Below are 8,545 nucleotides of genomic sequence, written 5' to 3'. Positions count from 1 at the left end.
TGTGTGCAAAGACAGTGTTCTATTACAATATTCTGTTCCCTGTATTCACTGAGAACACAGTGGAGATCCCGTTGTGCAAACTTCCATCATTAATGGCAGACATTTGCCACATGTTACCCACGTGTTATGTTACTCAGCATTACCCCTTCTTGATTAAATTTGGGATTCTCCAAAATGCTCCCTCAGCTCCATACCTGTTTAGATGTCATATAATCTGCACTTCTCATTCTATTTTTAAGGGGAAAAGTATGAACAGGAAACACTGGCTGATCCAATCTTCCAGAATCAGAATGTGCATGTTGTACTTGGAAATTATTTTTTAATACTGCATTCTCTTCCCTCACTCACCACTTGAATAAATATGAGGGAAGCATCTGGGCTCCTTCAATAGACCTTATTCCGAACTGGCTGAATGCTTTCCAACTAAGAGAAGTAACACTGGGGGCCCAGGTTGGTTGTCACAATTTTCAACTTGCTGTGAAAGGCCCTAGCAGGTGGTGTCTTCTTTCGGTCCCCTCCTTTCTGCAGTCATTATGATAAAGGGGGATAATTTGAAAGCCTGTTGCCTGAATTGAGCTGTCAAATCAGAGCTGTGCAGTGAACTTTCAACATAGGGTCACATTGCTGATGAGAAGACTCAGCAACATTATGTGCATGTGTATTTAAATAATCCCAGTCTCAACTTCTTACCAGGTACTTAGGTTTTCTTTGGGGAAAATGCCTTTCATTTTAGCTTACTTGACCTCACAAAAGTTAACTTTTTCACCTTGAAATAACAAAAGTCCTTTCATGTTCTTTGGTTGAGAACATTTACTACAAATGTCTGCTTCAGCTAAGATTACCATTTCTTTCTCTTTTCTGACAAAACTTCTGTGCACAACAGACAAACATTCAACCAATTAATGAAGTTGTGCTTTCACCACTTTCTCATGTCACCACAAAGATTTGCTGTTCTACCTGTGACACTACACTATTTCTATGTTAAGGTATAGGAGCCCTTGCCTAGAAGTGGAGGGCTATCAGCAATGCTAGACACTCACTTAACATTTTGTCTTTTTGGATCTAGGTGCATTTTCTCATTACTGGATAAATTATGCTATGACTCAGCATAATTTGAGATATTCAGCTTCTTACTACATATAAACACATTCATTTGATAAAATGCTTACACCTTCATCCCTGTTTGATTAGTGGGATGGGAAAAATTGTACATGATTTGAGCAAGCATAATACCCTCCCTTACTCTACCACTAAGGTAACATGTCAACACTCTTAGAAACATTCATATAAATATTTTATTATGCAGGAGACCCATATTTATAAACTTTACCACAGAAACAATAGTAATTTGATAGACAGTGGTCAGGCTAAGATATGCCATCACCCTGTCTTGTTCACAGAATTTTACGGGGGTCCAGGTGATGGTGTTTTCTTTTAATCCGCCCATGCTGTCCCACTTTCCCTTCCACAATAAATAATCCATTAAAGAGTAAAAGGTGAGCTAGCTGTGCAAAGGTGCTTCCAGATGAGACTTTAACTGTGACAGTGTCTTGTTACAGGAAGTTCAGGTGATGACATTGTGGGTTTCCAGCCCTCCTCTGTTTTCCTACCACTTCTTCATTCCGTTTTTCCACATAAGAAATCCACTGAGGAAAAAAATAGAATAGTTCTACAATGCCTTTTGATTGGTAGTGCCAGAAGCACTCCTACACTGTTATTCACTCAGAAGCTTCTCTTGACTTTACAAAGTGGGGGATGGGAGGAGAGTGGTCTACCACCACTAAAAACAAATGAACAAACAAAATCTCTATTAGTCATTGCAATCATCTTTTTTTTTTCAAAAAGGGAAAACCAAGTTTTGTACTTGCCAAAAATTATGCAGTAGCAACAGTCCCACAGAGAGCGTGCCAGATGACCCACTTGTCACAATCATAATGGCATGCCATCTGGTGTCTAGCAGACACAACATCTGGCCATTTGCCAGAGCTGGACAACACTCACAAGTTGATCTGGCCCACTTCTAGTACAGCAGGCTCTGGGGAACTTCACCATCCTGCAAATGAGTACACTGCATTCACTCATAAGCTTCTTTTGACTTTCATATAAATAAAGGCTGCACTGCCTGATTCTAGACTTATTTTCAGTTATGAATCAAGAGCACATGAGTGAAAAAACCTAGAGAGTGGAAATAGTTTTGTTTTTGTTCTTTACAACCTGGAAATATTTACCTCAATCCGAAGAAGTGAGTGACATATTGTATCTAAAAAAAACCAAAAGCTATAATGCTAAGAAGCCAATCCCAAGTCTCTGCTTTCTAACGATCTCTGCTTCACTTGGGGGATCCAGGTTCGGCCATGAAGTTCATTAGTCACTCTCTCTCAATCTAATCTAACGTGGTGGTTGTGAAGAAAAAACGGGGCAGAGATGGGGATCATGCATATCTCCCAGAGGTCCTTGGAGAAAAGACAGGATATAAAAGGCAATAAATGCACATTTTAATTTTCCCTACAAACTAAACAAGGCACTTTCTTATAAAGAGGGAATACCTCTGTTTTTATTCATTAAGAATATTCATATCCCACCTTTCTAGTCCACTCAAGGAGGCTTATGGACCTTAAAATCACTATCACAAAACAAATCAGAAGGCTAACACATGAACAGTATATTACAATAAAACCTCAAAAATGAAGAGAAACAAAAATGTACATGGTCCAAACAAGTTTTGGACAATGAGATACCACCAAAGAAGAAGCTATACACAATTCCAAAGGCAGGCAGTTCCAAAAAGTGGGTGCCAGAGCTGAGAAAACTCTCTTGTGCTTTCCCACCAACCTCTAGGACAGAGGTGGAACATGAAAGTGGGCCTCTTCCAATATTATTATTGCCCAACAAGGTCATATGCGAGGGTCAGTACTTAGGATACAGTACTTAAGGTATCCTGATCCAAGTGACTTAATGCTGGGGTGAAGAATCTGTGACCCTCCAGATGTTCTTGACTCCAACTCCTACCAGCCTCAGCCAGCAAAGCCAATGGTCATGAACATGGGAGCTATAATCCAAGATTAAGAGGGCCACAGCTTCAAGAGATGATATATAGCAGCTTTCTGCAACCACATGTTTCTGGATGTTTTGGACTACAACTCTCATGGTTCCTCATCAATGGCTGTGCTAATGGGGCTGATGGGAGTTGTGGACTAAAACATCTGAAGGCTGGTGTATGAATTTTTTTCATTTCCTGGAAAACAAAACAAAACAAAACCACTTTATTTTTCTATGTATGAATCACAAGTACTTCCCAAAAAATGTGCATGTATAAGCTTCAGCACAATGCCTATTTGAAGTATTTTAAATGGCCACTACAAAATTGTGTAACCACTTCCAAATATTTTAAGGGAGTATGTTACATATGCACAGCCTTTCAGAAGTGTCTCTGTGTGTGTGTCGGGGGGAGGGGTGTATGTACAAAATGCCAAATAATTATCAGCCAAATAAAACTGTTTAAGTTTTCCCAAGGGAAAGAGAGAGAAGGGAGTCATCATTTTTAATTCTACTTACATTTAATGCTACCTCATCTACTTTATAAAAATCTTGCTTTAGAAAATCTTCTTATTTGGGAAATGGTGCTCAGACTTACCTGTCTTCAGATGTATCTATTGCCTCTCCTCCATTTCTCACACCACCTTCATCCATTTGCTACCCATTTTAAATCCCCAACTGAAATCTATTGGCCCCATCTACTGGCTTCCATTTTCTTTTTATTCATTCCTTCAACCCATATCATAGTTCTATGCTGCACATTCCCCATTTGTTCCTAGTCCTGATTCCTTCCCCTCCCCACAGATACATTTGATTTCAATCCTATGCCTTTGCCATTGTCACAATGCAGCCCCATATTCCATTCTGATCACCAAAACAAGGCAAGGCAAGTCCCAGAAAAGTCTACATAAAACAGTGTAGTGTAGTTCCTTCTAGAGCTACAGAAACTATCAAATATCTGAATGCAATTTATTCATATGATGTAGGAAGGATGATTATTTCCGTAAGTTTGCAACCTATACCTTTATATGAAAGTCAGCCTCACATTTTGGGAAACAAAACTAGCAAATACAAAATTACACATTTTCTTTAAATAAAAGTAAATGCAAAGTAGGTGTACGCATAAACTGCTTTATTTCTGATCTTAATGTGGGCCTGCATTGCATAATGGAACAAAAACTGTAGTAAAATAATGCCCCCCTCCCCCACAAAAGCACAACAGAACTTCATTAAGATTTCCATCTTATGATTAAAGTCAAAACTTGAAAAATACAGAAGTATTAACAGATGCTGCTGTTTCCCAACATGCATGTTTGGCTGCTGCAGGCATATTCATTTATAAACATAAAAATGCAAATGCACCTAAAACTGAAAAAGTATCAAAAATGCCTAACATGTCAAAGGTTTTAAACCATTTTTTTTCCTTTTGCTAAAAGCAACAAAAAAGCAATTAACTGAAAGATTCAACCATTACCAACTCCAGTTTGTACTACATACCAGAGACCTATGTTAAACCTTGACACTGGTGGCTTTGGTACCATTAATAAAACCTATTGAATAATTTACATACCTCCTGCAAAGCCATACAACTGTTCAGTATAAAAGATGAAGACATGGAGTTTGATACAAAGAGCTGCAGGAAGTGTTTATGTGTGACATTGAATAAGTTGTGTCCTTTCCTGACCACTGGCATTCCTTATGTCCCCAACGCCACTAAAAACCTGATGACTTTCCAGAGTAACTTCCAACAGAACGCAAGAAATTATAGTCAGAGGAAGGAATCCAGACAGTGCTGGTGCATGCACAACTCTTTGGAATTTTGACTAAGTAACTTTGTTATACCAAGCAGGGCAGGGGACTAACATACACCTATACCACTTAATAAATTGCTGTCAAGGTTTGAAGTAGCTTGCCATGGGAGTGGGCTGTAATTTAAAGAGGAAAAAGTTAAAAGCCATGGTGGGTATGCCATTAGATATAAAGTCCATACTATGCAGGTCACGTTCACTTAACTCTTTTATGCTTTAGGTAATTTTAAAGAAGTTTTCTTAAAGAGAGAACTTAAAAACTAACAATACAAAAGGGAATTCCAAACCAGCTTCCTCAGTTTGATGAGGAAGAATAATTCTTTTTTTTTTCTACAGAGATATTCTGAAAAATGCTAATGGTTTAAATCCTTGCCCAAAAAAGGCAGCAAGGTGAACAGTCTACATATAAATATTCATTTTAGAATACTAAATAAATAACTATGGTATGGGGACTTCAGCTTTCTTTTAAAGTATTCTAACTCCATAGATTGCTTTATATACCACAAACAATATTAAAATAAGGAAAATCAATTTTAGAGTTTTTGCTGTTCTGTGGTATAAAGTTTTTCTAGTAATTGCATTACTCCCCGCACAGCAACAGTTGACACCAAGTTAACTTGAGAACATGCCATCATTCTATCTGTCATTTTACATACAGTGCATATGATGCTCGCTCTTTCCATCTCTCATAGCAGCAAGCAGATTCTGCTGCTATCTATAGCAGCACACCCAGGAGTGGAGAGGAAGAGTGTCAGATTTATAAATAGCTAACGTCTACAGTATACAATTCTATTTACCTGTCAGTATTTAGGTTGACAGCACACCATTATGTTCTACAAGAATTTAACTAAAAAAAAGCTTCAACAATAGCAAAACCAAGACATTCCTTCAAATAGGACAAAAATAAGTGCAAATGTCTAAAGCAGGTAAACTGAAGCAACTGCTGTAACCTGTGACAAATAAAAGCATAAACAAATCTGGATTTTTTAAAAAAATGCTTTTAAAACAGCTTCAGAATAAGTAACCACAGCCCATCCTTAGTCATGTGCATGCCCATTCATGGTGGGAGTATTGATGTGACCAAGAGCTGTACAGACACAGAGCCAATAGTAAGTTCTGTGACTGTGGTAGCATGTCAAGCAAGATCACAGAAATACCTGTGACTGCAATCTACAGCCTAGTTCATATCAGCATCTCCCTGCATGAAAGCAGGCTTGAACATGGCTGAGAAAGGCCCATGGCTGCTTCTGTCAAGAAAAACTGACTGTTAACTGACTCTTTCTATCGGATGTTTAATTGGTATTATTTCTTATGGCCATATGAAGCCATATAGCATGTTATCACATTCTGTCCCTAGATAAATATATCCCTTTAATAACCAAGTTATGGGAGTACTTGGGAGTTTAAAATGACTGTATCGTCCTACATGATTTAAAAAGAACTAGTGCAATCTTTAAGCAGATGAAATGTAAATTTATATAATTACAGCTGGTAATGTTGCTGCCATTCCATGCACCAAGGCTACAATTTGCTTTTTCTCATTTCAGCTAGAGCTATTTTACCAGGAAAACAATAGCAGCTTCTAAGACAACCGGCACGCATGCACGCACACACAATAAACAAGCATACCTATATCTATATATAAATATCTACACACTGAGACTGCAATCCTGCTCATTGTTAGTGCCTGCATAGAACCATTTTATATACTGACAAGTGCAGATACTTCAAGCATCATACCACAGCAGCTAACTCTCCACCATTTTCCTCCAAGAGAATTCATTTATTCTGCCTTTTGACACTTTCACTGTGAAGTCTATGGTGCTCAAGTAAAACAGGCTTAGCCCAAAGGAACTCTTCCTCTGTGAGATGCACTTATGCTCAAGCCTGTTCTTCTCCACAACCACAACACAGTACACATTTGCTTTGATTAGGAATAGTAGCATAAGACTGGTTGGAAACGCCCTTCCTCTACCAGACAGCTCCAGTATCCCCAGTTCTTTAGCTCATTAACTTGTGCCATGAACAATACCCTTTCATAATGTTGTCAATGATATCCCTTGTGTGATACTGAGCCTTAATCTCTTCCCCCATTTGCAGATCAACCATCACCATCAACTTGTTTCTTGTTTCCCTTAAACACATCTCAGTATGTATGAAGTAGCAACATATTCCCATCACTTTCAGAGGGAACAACTGCAGATGAAAATCTGAGAATAATTCACTAAGAGGGATCCTTTATTCTCACAAGCTGCTCTCATCTCTCTGACCTCAAGAGAGACCCTGTATATTTTTATGCATGACAAGAATTGTGCCAGGGTTAATCTTACTCCAGTGTCTTTTTAATCTTAGCTTCCTATAAACCTAGAAATACTGATTTTTTTCCCCACTCTGCTTGCTGCTGATAGTTTTTTCCCTACTAAGTTCCTATATTTTGTGCACCAAAACAAAGACAGTGCAAGGGGTCCTAAAGTTTCAGAGGCTTGAAGGACAAAAGAGTTCAACTTGTAGTGTAGCTTTATACTTGTCTACCACAGACAATGGAGCATCTGGTCAGGACTGAAAGGCTGCTGTTTCTACTTTACCAAACCTGAGATGTGTGCATATAAGAAAGGAGGATATCATGGAGGCAGAAAGAGGAGGCAGTTCATCTCACAAAGCACCAAAATGGACTTAGTATGAACACATTGCACAGAGCTGTGGTTACAACAAATAAAGTGAAGGAGGGGGTTTGTGCTGTCCTGAGCAGAGGGCATTATGATACTATTCCTTTTCCCCTCCTCTCCAAACAGAAGCAAATTTCTTCTGGATTCTTCCTGTGCTTATGTTGCTTTGCAAAGCCACAGGAATATGCAGGCACTAAGTGAGATTGCAGCCTTAGGCTTTAAAATTAAAATAAATTAAACACAAACTGCCTTCCAATTTACAAAAGCTTTCCTGCTCCCACAAGCTGTACAATACATTCAACAATGGTCTCAGTTTGAGATTTATGAATACTGATGCTTTATCCTAATAAAAATCCAATCCCTTTGTCTACTCTTATTATATGTACCATTCTCAAATAAATACATTTAACACTGTAGTTAATTTGCAGCATACCTAATACTAGTAGTGCAACCTTCTATTCTTCCTTTAGTTTCCTTTCTTTTGTGTTTATAAAAAATGCTACATAAGCAAATGAGCATTTAAGCAAAAGCATTTTCAGAGTCATGCAGATTTTTCTTTCATAAAACACCAAGTACCTGTAAACCTACTCTACATTAAATGTTTCTTGAAAAGGAGAGTAGCAGTATATACTAAATAATTATTAAAAATTATCTTATAGAAAAAATATTCAGTTATTCCTTTTCCCACTTTCCTTAGAGTTGCCTTTCAAAAGTCCATTTAAAATTTGCTTTTTTAAAAAAATATTTGAATGTGACTCTTGTCGTATTCAGAAAAGAGATACAAGTTCTCCTTTACAAGGCAGTCTCAGCTGTAAAAAGCATAAAGTCCATAGTAAAAAGGTAGATTGGTACATTTCAAGATGTTCACAAGATCAGTGCCCTTGAAGTACTGCCAGTAGCTGTATAGGTGCTCAGGTATCTTCTTGCTTGCTCAGTCATAATAAGCTGATCTTCCGTCTTCCCATAAACAACAGTTTCCCATTCACAATTTGCCTGTAACACATGGTACATCTGACAATTGCTTTCCACAGGACA

The sequence above is a fragment of the Varanus komodoensis genome, unplaced genomic scaffold (genome assembly GCF_004798865.1).
Source record: "Varanus komodoensis strain SLA01 unplaced genomic scaffold, ASM479886v1 scaffold14_1, whole genome shotgun sequence".
In the NCBI taxonomy this organism is placed as follows: Eukaryota; Metazoa; Chordata; class Lepidosauria; order Squamata; family Varanidae; genus Varanus; species Varanus komodoensis.
Note: the sequence above shows the minus strand (reverse complement) of the source record.